This window comes from Mus caroli, unplaced genomic scaffold, assembly GCF_978045245.1.
Source record: "Mus caroli unplaced genomic scaffold, Mus_caroli_1 scaffold_8, whole genome shotgun sequence".
NCBI classification, from domain to species: Eukaryota; Metazoa; Chordata; class Mammalia; order Rodentia; family Muridae; genus Mus; species Mus caroli.
In genome coordinates, this window is record NW_028227263.1 from 129057807 (window position 1) to 129072595 (window position 14789).

Genomic DNA, 14789 nt, shown 5'->3' on the forward strand with positions numbered 1-14789 from the left:
CCTTGGGTATTTTCTCTAGCTCCCCCATTAAGGACCTTGTGTTCCATTCAATAGATGTCTCTGAGCATCCACTTCTGTATTTGCCATGCACTGGTATAGCCTAAAAAATGACAGCTATATCAGAGTCACATCAGCAAAATCTTGCTGGCATCTGTAATCGTGTCTTCGTTTGGTGGTTAGTTAAGGGATGGATTCCTGGATGGGACAGTCTCTGCACAGTCCTTCCTTCCATCTCAGCTCCAAATTTTGTCTCTGTAACTCCTTCCATGCGTATTTTTCCCCGTTGTAAGGAGAGACAATTATCCACACTTTGGTCTTCCATCTTCTTAATTTTCATGTGTTTTTCACGTTGTATCTTGGGTATTCTAAGTTTCTGGGCTAATATCCACTTATCAGTGAGTGCATACCATGTAAGTTCTTTTGTGACTGAATTACCTAACTCAGGATGATATCTTCCAGATCAATCCATTTGCCTAAGAATTTCATGAATATTTTTAATTGCTGAGTAGTACTCCATTGTGTAAATGTACCACACTTTCTGAATCCATTCCTCTGTTGAGGGATAGCTGGGATCTTTCCAGCTTCTTGCTATCGTAAATAAGGCTACTGTGAACATAGTAGAGCTTGTGTTATTTTTACCAGTTGGAACATCTTCTGGATATATGCCAGGAGAGGTATTGATGGATCTTCCAGTGGTACTATGTTCACTTTTCTGAGGAACTGTCAGACTGGTTTTACATGCTTACAGAAACTACACATAAAACAACAGGCACTAAATCTTATAGAGGAGAAAGTGATAGAAAGCCTCAAAGATATGGGCACAGGGGAAAAATTCCTAACCAGAACACCAATGGCTTGTCCTGTAAGATCAAGAATCAACAAATCTGACTTAATAAAATTGCAAAGATAAAAGACACAATAAGACAAAAAGGCCACTATCAGGTTTGGAAAGGATTTTTACGAATCCTAAATGTGATAGGGGACTAATATCCAATATATGCAAAGAACCCAAGAAACTGGACTTCAGAAAATCAAATAACCCCATTTAAAAAATGCGGCACAGGTCTAAATAATCTTTAAATTCTGTACCAATGTAGAGTTATAAATAATTTGGACTAATCATAAAGATTTCTGCAGGGTAAGATATGGCTATACAATGTTTTGTTTAAGATTAAAATTGATAACCTATACCTATTTTTCTATTCCTCTAATTCATATATTACTATATCTCTTCTTTTCCACTCCCATTTCCCCTTCCTTTACCTAAAAAGGAAGGATAGAGAAGAAGAAAGGAAAGGTAAAAATCCGTTATTCTATGCTCCTCAATTTCCTCTCAGTCCCAAGCCACGTTTGTGAATTTTCCCTTAAAATGGAAATATATCTATATTTTATAAAATAGTAAGAACCATCTATCCCAAATTAAGTGCCTGGAACAACAAAATTCTTTTGCTAGCTTTTAGCTGAATTAGGGAAAAGAATTCCCTTATGTAGGTCAAAAAGGAAATAGGAAAATTAGTTTTGTCAATGGAGGGCTAATTGGCATCATTTGCGTTCCAGACTCTATGTGTTGAGAAAATTCATAGCTTAGCTGACATCCTGATTATAACATTCTGAATGGCTAGATGGAGAAGCTAGGTGTTCTGCAAATGTCCTGGAAGCAAGTCTTTAGAGGAAACAGCTTCAATGTAGTTGAGATAAAATCAATCAAGGAGATGTAATGGAAGGTCCCATAATATTGTCAGGCCTGTCTTCCTCCTCTTTCATTCTGCAATGTTTCAACCTTACAACCTACACATAGCTCTGTAAAGAACTTCATATGAAAGGTGTAAGGTGCAAAAATTAATTAATGAATATCAATAAAGAAAGACAATTGTTTTTCCTTAGTGGTTACTGTGATCATATAACCAAAAAAAAATATAAATTTCTATTCATGACATCTTAAAGGATTGTAGGTAACAACAAGTCATGAGAATTTTATACCCAATAGTTGTTATTGGCTACATATAGACATTTAAATGTCAGCTTTTTCTAGAGCTGTCTTCGTGTACACAGATATATAGATCACCTATCTTTTCATCCTATTTTGTCTCTTTCTTCTTGTCTATAGCCAAGATCTTTAGGGGTTCTTCCTTTTTCATCTGTGGGAAGCCATTCTGGACTCCCTGGCCAGCCAGACAGAAATCTATGCCAGGCAGTAAGTGGATGGCTCACCCTTAATCCCTGATTGGCTGAGCAAGCCTGCCTGGTGAAGTGATGTGACCTGTGGTGATTGTTTGAGGCATGGTTGTGGCTTGAGTGGATAAAAACGCTTGTACCCCGAAGCACGGGGGATTTGAAGAGAGAAGCTGCCTGAGTAAACTGCTTTGAGAAGAACCTGTGGTTGCATTTTCCTTGCTGGTCGAGTTGGACCCAACAGTCATTTCTGAATTTTATCACTTTGTTTTGTATGGCAGCCCACGGCCTACATGAACTACTTATACCTGGGAGTAAGGCTGGAGCTGAAAGAGACTTAGACTGAGAGAGAAATTAATGGAGACCATGACACGTGTCTATTCAAGGCCTGCAAATGTACTAAGAGACCGTTCTTATAAGGGGGGAGGCATATTTTTCCCCCATTCCACTCTTGGTACCTGGAGTCATTTTGTCAGCACTTGGTCACCAGGCTGGTTGCTTACTCATGAATGTCTCAGGAAGACAGGTTCAGCCTCTCGGCAGGTAGCAGAATCTCAGGGCAGTTGTCACTTCAAAAAGGAGCCAGCCAAGTCGGAAAGCTGTACCACAGGTGGCACCACCTCAGTTGCGACAAGGTTTGTGCCAGCCCAGTTCATGCTGGGGGAGGCTACAATTCCTCCCTAAATGTATAATAAAAATAGCTGGACTGAGACATAAGATTTATTTATGCTCCCTAGTCCTGCCTGGGAGTTTTGGTGGCTGGTGGTCGCATCTGTTTTAGGATCTAAGATTTTCAAAGCCATTCTTATCCATCAAGGAGAATATATGCAGCTTTTTTGTTTATTTTACACAAACATGGCTCTGTGGTATATTATTAACAAACCACAGCCTCTCACCATATACCTCTGTCTTAGATTGATCTGGCATTGAAATCTGGTTGCCTGTCATTGATTGTCCAGGCCTCATAGCACACCTTATTCTCAAATCAGACGAACGCCACAAATATATACTGAATATGCTTCTTAATATTGATTATTTTCTGCCACCTGTGCTTGCTGGAGGTGAGGCTGCACACTTGCTGAAATCAGGCTATAAGGAGAGACAGACTTGCTTGAAAAACAAAGTTTAGATAGTTGGAAAGCAACAGGAAAAAAGTTTCTTTGTGGAAGCCTAGGTACTTTATTCAGTTGCAAATTAGCAATGATCAAGCTCAGACTCTGACCTCCTGGTGTGGGGGAGCTGGCTTTAAGAAGTAGCAGAAATGCTGGAGATTCTCTGAAAGTGGAGGCTATGCTCCAAATTAACTTTGCTAGTTATTTAAGATTTTTAGCTGTCTTCAATAGGAATCTGTTATATTGGAAATATTACTAGACCAGTCTAAGATTGAGTTACAATAACCTGTCACATTGAAGGAAAGAGAAGAATCATTATAACTCTTTCTTATGACTAATCTTTCTAAGTCAGATTCCATGGTCTCTAACGTTCTATGTTCCATAAGGTTAAAAAGCTTGAAGCAAGGCATCTTAGCCTGTCCAATTTGGGACAACAGCAAGCAAAGGTGGGTCAAAAACATATACCCAATTCAGCTTCCTTGTCACCACAGTCATGGCACTAAGCAAACTTACAGGTCACTTTGTCACACAAAATATTCTGACAGTTGTCATGCTTCTTCAGCATTCTGTGGAGAGAATCTAAGTTTTCCCCTTTCCTCAGTAGGGTAGCTGTTAATGATCAATCTATATGCCAATAAGTAGATCATTTTCATCTCACCTAGACATGATTATGTCTAGTTTTAAGATACTGTAAGGCATTTATTAAGTTCTTTGACATCCAAATTTCAAAATTCTTAAATGAAAATATCATTTAAATAATGTGCAAAGGGATATAATTCCTCCCCTTCTTTGTTTTTTAAGAAGCTATAGTTTAATACCTTGTCTTTGAGAATTATTAAATTGTTGAAGAAACATCTCAAATACTTGACTGTTATAGGTAGTTTTAATATAACATGGGCAGTGACGACACTTTCAGTTGTTTCCCTTGAAGAGCAGTTGTAACTAAAAAGCATGAAAAGTTATTAATAGTCACATGTGCATAATTTAGTTTTTATTAATTAGAAATAAGAACATTCATTTGCAGCAATTGATTAAGTATAAGTCCTCGAGAATTAATACCATTATGTGGAAACAGGTAGAATCTGAGGACATCAAGAACAAATTCTTTTCTTTACAATTTGATATGCACATTCCCTAAAGCTACATAAATATTATCTTCAGCCAATACTGTTTTGATTATGTAAAGAACACGATTATTCTTATGTAAGGCCTGTAATCTGCCTGAGATATAAATCCAGCATGGCACTGACTTAAGGGTTCATGTCCAGGCAATCCAGGACAAATTCTTAAATGTCCAAAAAAAGTATTCTTAAAAAAGAGCTGCATTTTTTTCTTATGAGGTATATATGCACAAACCATTGCAAATTTGAGAATTTATAATATCTGAGGGATGAACAATTTTAAGCAATTGTAGCTCTGAAATATAATGTTGACTATTAATATACAAATTAAAGCTTGGTTATTCAACATTTTAAAACACCATCTACAGCACACATTTAATTATCTGTGCTGAAGCAGGAGGAAACTCAAAAGAATAAGCATGTGATCCAATTCACATATACTTTTCTCCCATAGAAGGGCTGTTTTTAAAAACAGTAATTAGGATGCATGCATAAATTTATAGACGGTAAAAAAGCATGCATAAAAACAATCTTTAACTTATCATTAGGATGATGATTATCAATTTTATTTAAAATGATGGTATGTAATAGGCCAAATATCAATATTCTGCAATAACCAAATTCATTGCTGTTTGGAACAAGGAACAGATACTTTGTCACTTTTTTAGAACACAATTTTTTTGTTTTAGGTTTTTTAAATATATGAATTTATCTTACAATTCTTTATTAGCACCCCAGCAGCCTTAATCTGATGTTAAAACTTTACTTTGAGGCAAAGAAAGATGATTTTACATTAATGTATTCTCTTGCTAAAGAATTGCTGTGGGCACATTTAATAACCATAACTGAAATAAGCAGCTAATATTTAATTACCATTGACTATAATTGATAATTATAAAAGCTTCATTTATCTTCTGCAAAGCCTTTTGTTCTTTACCAGTTAATTTGTGTCTCTCAAGATAACATCCGACAAAAGTTTAAGGCACTTTAAGAACTTAAGGTGAGGCCTTAGCCAATTACCATCTTCTGGAAGCTTTTGAAAATAAAATTTTGAAGCAAATCAAATTTTTGTTCTAGATTTTCTGTACCACAATTTTATAGTATAACTAAAACACTAAATATTAAAAAGATATTGCCTCTGAATCATTTCTGGAGCAACAGCTACTCCCCAGAACTGTAAAGCTCATTGTGTGAGAGCAAATATTTGAAGTAAACTTCCCCTGAGAGGCATTAGCTAATGAAAAGCTTTCCACTTAGGAAACAATATACAGTGAAAGATTCAAACTCCTAGCTTCTTGTATTAAAGCAGAGACAATGAAAATTTTTCTTACATAATATAAAGCTCTATTAACCATACCTAGAGGCAAAATTTTCCAGTGATTACCAGTTCACTAGAAGCAAACCCTTTACAATTATCAAGATGCAAAGGAAAAAGCAAACCTTTAAACCTATAATAACTTTACATGAAGTAGGCAAGCCAGATTGTATTGCCTTTATAAGTCCTACTGTCTGGTTGACCTTTTATAAACATTGAATTGGAACTTCATTAGAACAACATCTGGATAGATCTGCAACAGTGTTCTTTTAGCTAAAGAGAAATTCCCCTGGAGGCAGGGAGAGGCAAGTTTCAAGAACTTCCTTAGGCATACCATTTGCAAAACAAAAGAAAGTCACAATAAGCCTCTCTGAGCCTTCTCTGAGCTTTGTATGGCTTTATGGCCACAGAGAGCTGAATTAGTGCTCTCATAAGATTATTACTCTTGTAATAATCTTAATTAACAATATATGGGTGAGTAGAAAATCTTAAATTTGCGATCAAACTGCAAGCGGCATTCAATGGAACACTGGCAGTTTTAACCATAATTTTAAGTTTCTTTTGCAACATTAGGATATTATCTCCAACCTTGGGAAAGCAAAACCCAATTTTAAAACAATTTATCATCTTTAAAATCAATATTAGAAGCATTACTATCATGTTATGAAATTTTGGCTGCCATTTTATATCTGTGAATGCATGACAGTGCAAATTTTAATGCTTCATTAAAGAGTCATTGTTTTAAATCTTATCTTTAAGTCTACCTTTTATGGTAAGAATCACATTAAATATTATCTCAACTAGAAGTATCCTTAGAGACCTACATTTTTGCCTACTTTATGCAACCTGTTTGAAAGACTCCAAACTTGAGTTACCAATTAAAGCTGTCTTGTTACTAATGTTACACATTAAAGACCAGTAAAAAACCAAATGCAGAGGCCACAAGGGTCTTATAAATTTAGACCACTCAAAGAATTTTAGTTTTTAAAGCTATAATTATAAGACAAAAAAGCACTTTGTCTTTTGCTAAACAAAATAAACATGATTCCAGAGATTTTTCTAGGAAAAAAACAACTATCAGCTTTTTTGCCTTAACACTAAGAAGCTACAGACTCCATTTCTTTAAAAGCATTTTTTTTCAGCAGTGGCTCCCCTGCTGTGTTTGATTCTTGGCTAAAGTGTGATCCAGTCTCAGGCTCTGCTGAACCAGCAGATAAAGTCTTAGCCATTTTTATTTTCCAACAGATAACACAAAAAACAGTCATCCATACAACGAAACAAAGAGAGACATGAATTGACACATGAACAAATATTGGTGCACCAAACACAAACAACACAGAGAATGTAGAGAACTTGATGTAACCAAATCTAAGTGTGTCTCCTGTAGGGGCCAGATAGTATAGAGCAGGGCATCCCCCGATTTTCTCTCTGTCTCTGGGAGAGTTTCAAAATCCATTTTCCTTTATTTTTTTTTATTTTTTTTATTTTATTTTATTTTATTTTATTTTTATTTTTATTTTTATTTTTATTTTTATTTTTATTTTTATTTTTATTTTATTATTTTAAACCCTATTCCTCTAGCCTGATGCAGTACTCGACTGTGTACAGCCTTCTGTTCTATTATTTTAAACCCTATCCCTCTTGCCTGAAGGAGCTTTTGAAAACTGTGGACAACTGCCTTATTCAAAGTTTCTAGTCCCCCACATATTTCGCTGTCAAACCTCAGTGGACCCAGCAGCAGTTAACCTGTATCCTATTGCACCTCCAGCAACACCTTTAAAAAATGAAGTTTGAAGCCAGTGTTAACATAAATACCTGTTGCTCACTGTGCTGGATAAGATCCTCTGATACTTCTCGTGGAAGAAGAACATATGGAACATATGGTACCTACATATGTCCTCCATTCACTCTCCCATTCAAAAGACCTCTCTCCTGCTTCTCCTCTTCCTTTCTCCAACCAGGAAGTTCTGCCTATTCACCCAGTGATTGATTCCTTGAAATCTTTGTTCATTAGAGGAAGTTTCACCTGAACTCACCTGAGTATTTCACTCCTTGTTACAGGCAGCCTCCTATTGGGTAAGCAGAATTAGCATCAAAATAAAAACAGCAACAGGGCAATCCACAACAAATGAATAGTAGCTGTAAGGTCCACATTTTCAGGGAAGACTAGGATAGGAGGAGAGAAGGGAGGGGCTGCAATTGGGATGTAATATGAATAAAAAAATAAATTGTGAGGGAAAGAAATGAAACTTTCTGCAGGTGCCAATAGCATCTCTGATGGTGTATTCCTCTTCTCACATTAATCCAATGAAGGAATTCAGACCATAAACCAGTGGAATTTAGAAAACTCAAAACCTCTGACACCCTCTCTGAGTGTGGATGGAATCAGCCCTCTTATTGATAATCCTACCCTAGGCTAAACTTATTAATTATGCCAGGGAAGAATAAGATTTGCTATCCTTTTATTGTCTGTGTGTTCTTCCCTGGCAATCACACATAAATACATTGCCCAAACCCTCACACTGAGAAAAATAATTTTATTTCTCCTCAGCTACAATTGTGTAACAGCAGAGGGTCATTTCTTATTACCATTGGCTAGCCAGTACAGTGTAGAGACCACCAGAGTAGCCTCCTAACATGACTTTGAAAGTGCCCTTCTTCAAGTTGGAAAAAATGTTAAAATCAATAGCTGGCACAGCAAATACAGGCACCTGCTTTGCAAGTGGGAGGTAATGAGTTCTTTGCATATCATCCATAAAGCAGAAAGGAGTAATAACTCCCCACAGAGTTCTTTTTGTCCTCCATACACAAGTGATGACCCATACCCATAATTTAATTGTATTATATAATATTATATAACATAATAGTTTTATATCAACTTGACACAACTTTTCTTAAAGGAGGGAACTTCAATTCAGAAAATGCCTCCATAAGATCTGGCTGCAGGGCATTTTATTTTATTTTAAAATTTTTACTTTTTTATTTTTAATTATTAACTTCACTTTTTTAACAATCCAGTCCTTACCCTCCTCCCAGTCCTCCCTCCCACAATTCCTCATACCATTCTTCCTCCATTCTTCAAATCCACCAACTTCCAACCTCCAACTGCAGGAGCCCTCTGATATCCCTAATCCCTGGTGCCTCAAGTTTCTCGAGAGTTACATTTATCTTCTCTCAATGAAGCCAGACCAGGTAGTCCTTTGTTGTATATATGTGTGTGTGTGTGTGTGTGTGTGTGTGTGTGTGTGTGTGTGTGTCTATGTGTGTCTGTGTGTGTGTCTGTGTGTGTGTGTGTGTGTTGGTGTCACATGCAAGTTAGTGTATGTTGTCTGGATTGATGGATTGATTCTTTTGTTTTAGGGTAAAATGTTCTGTAGCTACCTGTTCAATTCATTTGGTTCATAACCTCTCTTTGTTTCACAATGTCTCTCTTTAGTTTCTGTTTCAATGACCTGTTGATTGTCAAGAGTGGTGTATTGAAGTCTCCCACTATTATTCTGTGGTGTTCAATGCAGGTTTTGAGCTTTAGTGAAGTTTCTTTTATGAATATTGGTACTCTTGCATTTGGAGCAAACATGTTCAGAATTGACAATTTTTCTTAGTGGATTTTCCACTTGATGTATCCATCGTCACACTTGATATATTTTGGTTGAAATTCTATTTTATTGGATGATAGGATGGCAACTCCTGCTTCTTTCCTGAGACCATTTCTTGGGAAAGCTTTTTTCATCCTTTTACTCTGAGATAGTGCCTGTCTTTGTTATTGAGATGTGTTTCTTCTATGCAACAAAATACTGGCTCTTGTTTGCATATCCAATCTGTTAGCTTATGTTTCTTTATAGGTTAGTTGAGTCCATTAATATTCAGAGATATTAAAGAGAGATGAGTGTTGGTTCCTGATATGTTTGTTTTTATGGATGGCTTTCTGTGCTTGTGGTTCTCTCCTTTTGGTGTGGTTGTCAGATGCTTAATATCTTCTCCTTTCTTTGGTGCAGGTGCCTTCCTTGTGTTGATGTTTTCCTTCTAGGATCCTCTGTGGGGCTGGGCTGGTATATAGTATGATTTTGTCCTAGAATATTTTGATTTCTTCATATATCTTGATTGAGTGTTTTTTCGCCTCTAGTAGACTGACCTGTTATTTGTGTTCTCTTAGATTCTGCATGACCTCTGACCAGGCTCCTCTGGCTTTCATAGTCTGTACTGAAAAGTCTTGTGCAATTCTGATAGGTCTACCTTTGAATGTTCCTTGGCCCTTTTCCCTTTAATCTTTTAATATTGTTTTTTTTTCTGTGCTTTTTGTGTTGTGATTATTATGTTAAAGGGGGATTTTCTTTTCAGATCCCATTATTTGGTGTACTATAGGGTTCTTGTACCTTTATGGCCAACTCTTTCTTTAGGTTTGGGAAGTTTTCTTCTATGATTTTGTTGAAAACGTTTTCAGGTCCAATAAGCAGGGAATCTATTATTTTCATGAGACATGATTTTGTGTCACCTTTCTGATTATTCAGGTCTGTTGTATTCAGGGCTTGCTGTTGTGAGGGAACTGTGTTCTGATGATGCACACGTATACTGGCTTCTGTTGTTGATTGTCTTGCATTTGCCTTTTGCCATCTGGATATCCCTGATGTTTGTTGGTCTGGTGACTGTCTGGAGTTTGCCTCTTTTGTCCCTGGGATACTTCAGGTCTCCTGCACTCTTGGCTATAGCAGACCACCTTGTGTTGGCCTGCAACTTGGGAGCTCTTCACAGGGGTAGAGAAGATGCTGATCTGTTGCACTGGATTCAGTAGAACTCCTGGGAGGCCTTAGGACTGTTGGGTCTTCAATGGAGCGTTCAAGATGATGTACAACTTCTCTGAGTTTAGCCAATCCTCAACTACTCTGAGTGCAGTAGATCCTCAACTGCTCTGTGTATATCAGGTTGTCTAGGATGGATCAGAAAATGGTGTCTTCACTGGAGTAGACCAGCCAAGAATCTGCCCCAGCAGAAAGGACTAGGCACCTAATTACTTTCTTTATTTCTTCCATAACCAATTTCTCACTAGGTAGAGTGTTGTTAAGTTTCCATGGGCATATAAGTTTTCTGTTTTCTGGTTGTTATGGAAGACTAGCCTTAGTCCAAGCTGATCTGATAAAATACATGGCATTATTTCAATCTTGTATTGTTTGAGCTTTGTTCTGTTACAGATTATATGGTCATTTTAGAGAAGGCACAATGAGGTCCTGAGAAGAAGGTATATTCTTTTGATTTAGGGTGAAATAATCTGAATATATCTATTCAATCCATTTGTTTCATAACCTCTCTTAGTTTCACTGTGTCTCTATTTAGTTTCTGTTTCAATGACCTATACATTAGTGAGAGTGAGGTGGCACAATCTCCCAATATTATTGTGTAGCCCCCCCCCCTGCCCTCCAAGCCTGAAGCAGGCCGAACCAGAACTTGATCTTGCTGCCACTAAGGAGATTACCTAGGGTGGAGTCTTCTTCCCTAGATCACTCTATTGTTCAGCCACTGACTCTGTTCTCCATCAAGACACTACTACCTGCTGAGAGGCTGCTGAGCTATTCCAGAGACTACACCCTATCCTTCACATCTTCACCTGAAGCTGGTTCCAGGCTGGAAGAATGGATTGGCGGAATGGGCGTCCCCCACCCACCCACCTCACACCCCCGCCCCCGTTTATAGGAACATTTGCTATTAAACATTTGAGCTTTGATTAGGAACCTTGACTTAGCTACATTTTTCTCTTGACCTCCTAGTTTCCCTCTCTTATCACCCCTGGCTTGCCAACCAGGTGAAACCAGGTCCATGTGAGCAGCGGGTCAACTTCCAACAGTCTGATGTCCGAATAGAGACCTGAGGAATGACAGAAAAACGCTGGAGGAACACCGCTTGGTATGGAGCTCCATGGGAAGAAAAAGAAAAAGGATCGTATTGGGCACCGAAACAACAGTTACACATGCTAGCCATGTTTTGTGTGAAATAAACACAAGCACACTACACTTAGCCTCCAAGATGACATTTGGATGGTTCGGGAAGATCAAAGATTTCCTAAGACAGGCGGACCAGACAGCCACCATAACTCCCAGGCAGGATTATAGAGCAGAAATAAATTTTATGCCTCAGTCCAGCTTTTTTTAAATATTAATAACAGGTGGCAAATTGTAACCCCCCACCCAGCCTGAAGCAGGCTGATCCAGACCCTGACCTTGCTGCCACTAAGGAGATTACCTAGGGTGCAGCCTTCCTCCCTATATCACGCTATTGTACATCCACTGCTGCTGTTCTTCTTGAAGACACTGCTACCTCCTGAGAGGCGTCTGAGCTATTCTGGAGACTACACCCTATCCTGCATGTAGCTTGACATCTCTCATGTCCATTCTCTTACCTGATCCTAAAACCCACACCTCCCCCCAGTCCACTCTCTACAAAGTTACAAAGTTCCTTCACTCCATCTGCCTCCATGAATATTTTGTTCCCCCATCTAAGTGAGATTCAAATATCCTCACATGGCCTTCCTCCTTGTTTCTCTACTTTAGAAGACACAATTTAAAAAAAAAAAAAACCTAAAAGACAATACAAAATGGGAAAACATGGACTGATTCCTTCTGGATTCCATCTGTACCAAAAACTCCTCCTGTGTCACAGCCCATGAAGTTGATCCTATGCAACATCACTCAATACCCAAATATGTCTGGGAGAGAGCTGAATGCCCAGGAATGCCAAAATACCTGTGAACATTCGTAAGATCACCATTTCTGCTCAAACTCCTGGCCCAAGAGGGACCCACCCAAAGTCATCAGGTCACAGAAAGCAAGTAACAGCCAGGTACAGTATCCATCCAGGTTCTGTCTGCACCCAGAGCTCACCCTGTACCACAATACTCCAAAAACAAATTCTTCCCAGAGAAAACTGGTCTTCCAGGAATACTTACACACAGGCATGCAGAAGGGAAAAGCCACAGTCAGAGACAGTAATACCAGCCTGCAACAGAGATAACCAGATAGTGAGAGCAAAAGAAAGAACATAAGCAACAGAAAACAAGTCTATTTGGCATCATCAGAACCCAGTACTCCCACCACGGCAAGCCTGGGTATCCCAACCTACTGGAAATGCAAGACCCTGATTGAAAAATCACATCTCATGATGATGATAGAGGACTTTAAGAAGGACATAAATAACTCCCCTAAAGAAATATAGGAGGGCACAGGTAAATAGGTAGAAGCACTTAAATAAGAAACACAAAAACTCCTTAAAGAATCATAGGAAAACACAATCAAACAGGTGAAGTAACTTGCAAAAACCATCCATTATCTAAAAAAGGAAAGAGAAACAATACAGAAATCACAAAGGGAGACATCTCTGGGGAAAGAAAAACTTGGCAAGAGATCAGGAGTGATAGCTACAAGCATCACCAATAGAATATAGATAAAAGAGAGAATCCCAAGGGCAGAAAATGTCATAGAAAACATTGACTCAACAGTCAATGAAAATACAGAATGCAAAAAGCTTCTAAACCCAAACATTCAGGAAATCCAGAACACATTGAAAAGAACAAACCTAAGGGTAATAGGTATAGAAGTGAGCAACGATTCCCAAATTAAAGGGCCAGTAAAAATCTTCAACAAGATTATAGAAGAAAACTTCCCTAACCTAAAGAAATAGATGCCCAAGAACATACAGGAGACCTACAAAACCCCAAAGAGATTGGACCAGAAAATAAATTTCTCCTGACATATGACAGTCAAAACAACAAATGCAGAAAGCAAACAAACAATATTAAATGTCATAAGAGGAAAAGGTAAAGTAACATATAAAGGCAGACCTATCAGAATTGAAACAGACATCTCAACAGAGACTATAAAAGCTAGAATATCCAGGGCACATGTCATAGTGACCCTAAGAGGACACAAATGCCAGCACAGCTTCTATGCCCAGTAAAATTCCCAATTACAATAAATGGAGAAACTAAGATATCCCATGATGAATCCAAATTTACACAATATCTTTCCACAAAACAGGCCTACAAAAGATAAAACCCAGCACTTTACTGCATACAAGAAATGTACCTTAGTATCAAAGACAGACACTACCTCAGAGAAAAGGCTGGAAAATCAATTTCGAAGCAAATTGTCCAAAGAAACAAATTGAAGCAGCCACTCTAATATTCTATTCTATTCTAATATTGAAGAAAATCTAATTTCAACCAAAAGTTACCAAAAACGATAAGAAAGGACACTTCATACTGGTTAAGGGAAAAATCTACCAAGATGAACTCTCAATTCTGAAAATCTATGCTCCAAAAACAAGGGTATCCACATTAATTTTTAAAAATATATTAAAGCTCAAAGCACATATTGCACATCACAAAACAATAGTCAGAGACTTCAATCCCGAACCATCATCAATTGACAGACCATGGAAATGGATACTAAACAGAGACACATTGAAACTAACAAAAGTAATGGACAAAATGTATTTGACATTTCCAAATCTATAGAATATTTCATTCTAAAACAAATTGATGTACCTTCTTCTCGGCACCCTATAGTAACTTCTACAAAATTAGCCATAGAATTGGTCACAAAACAAGCCTCATCAGATACAAGAAGATTAAAACAATCCTATGTACCCTAATAAATCACCATGGACTAAGGCTGGTCTTCAATACAAGCAAAGACAACAGAAAGCCCACCTACACATGGAAGCTGAACAATACCCTGCTCATCGATAATTGGACAAGGAAAAATAAAGAAAGAAATTAAATATTTTTTAAAATTTTATGAAAATATAGAAAAAACTTACCCAAACTTTTGGGAAAAAATGAAAACAGTGCTAAGAGGAAAACACATAACTCTGAGTGACTCCAAATGTCACTTTAGAGAGATTATCCTAGGAGCCTAACAGCATACCTGAAACCTCTAGAACAAAAAGAAACAAATACACCCAAGAGGAGTAGATAACAGGAAATAATTATCCTCAGGGTTGAAATCAACGAAATAGAAACAAAAGAAAATATGAAGAATCAACAACACCAAGATCTGTTTTTTTGAGAATGTCAGTAAGATA